The sequence below is a fragment of the Cynara cardunculus genome, unplaced genomic scaffold (assembly GCF_001531365.2).
Source record: "Cynara cardunculus var. scolymus isolate 2C unplaced genomic scaffold, CcrdV1 Un_Scaffold_1543, whole genome shotgun sequence".
NCBI lineage: Eukaryota > Viridiplantae > Streptophyta > Magnoliopsida > Asterales > Asteraceae > Cynara > Cynara cardunculus.
Window position 1 is genome coordinate 93594 of NW_020200793.1, and position 1344 is coordinate 94937.

Below are 1344 nucleotides of genomic sequence, written 5' to 3' on the forward strand. Positions count from 1 at the left end.
ATAGCTAAGGAATAGGTAAACCACATGTGCAGCTCCTGATTATCCGAACAGCTTTATTTGACGAATTCTTTTATGTGCAACGGTCACTTCCAACAGACCGCTCTTACAAAAATCGCTTATGATTATCTACGACACATTAGTTTACTTATGTTTATTTTACATTATCCACGTCTTGTAATAGCGCTTATTATTTACAAGGATACCATCCCTGATTGACGGGCGTAGCATATTGACGACCTTACTGTCGTCCGCGGTTTTTACGCTTGACAGGGTTTTTCATGTCACCAAGTCTTTCGTCCCCTTCACTTTTTGTTGCTTGACTTGTCTATTTCGAAGAAAGCGATCTTTAATTGTAAAGGCTCCACAAACCGATCTTTAATTATATTTGGTGTAATTTTTGGCATTAATAATTTGATGCCCACCGTGGATCCCCTATTAGACATTTTCTTAGAAATAAACACCAATTACTAACGATTTTCCTTTACAAAATAGATCAAATCCATATTTCAGGATGGCAAGTTCTGGATCTGATCATGGTCTAGTCACTCAAATGCGAGTTGAGTTAGATCTTATAGAGGGCCCAAAATTCACAAATCGTCCAGGCCCAGAAAATGTCAGAAACAGGCCTGATTAGATGCTGCGAGGTAAGAGATCGCTCGATTGAATGAGCAAAATCAAAAAGCCAATCAGGAAATCCTAAGCACTCGACAATAAAATACAAATGTAACTTTTGGCGCAACCGGTTCATCATTGAATAGACCTTCACCCTCGATTCCCTTAAAACATGCCACCATATACTGGATTTCCTTTTATTAATCCAACACATACGATATCGGTATCTACAACTAGATTACTTCATCTGCCACCGATCCCACCAAACATGACTTTCTTCTCACGTTTTCAACACCTATGTCATCGACACCAATCCCCACAGTAACTTTATCAACGATAAATCCCACTTCAAATATCTCAACCTCTCCAATATGCAGTATCCACGACAATACAAAATCGTCCCATCGACAATCATGTCGTCACGTTCGGTATGAGATTATTTATCCATTAGGACTTGTATTGGTGTGTTGAATATCAGGTGAGTTTCTTGTAGTAGATCCATTTAATATGATATATTTTGTGTCAAGTACTCCAGTGTGTGTGTATTGCATATAGTTTCTGTAATGTGGCAGTGGAATGTGGATTCGTGTATATATATATATATATATATATATATATATATATATATATATATGTGTTTTTTACAGGACTTCCTACACAATTAAATACATTACCAACACTTTTTTGGATATATTATTATAATTTATAAATACTTTAAATCTACTGGATCTG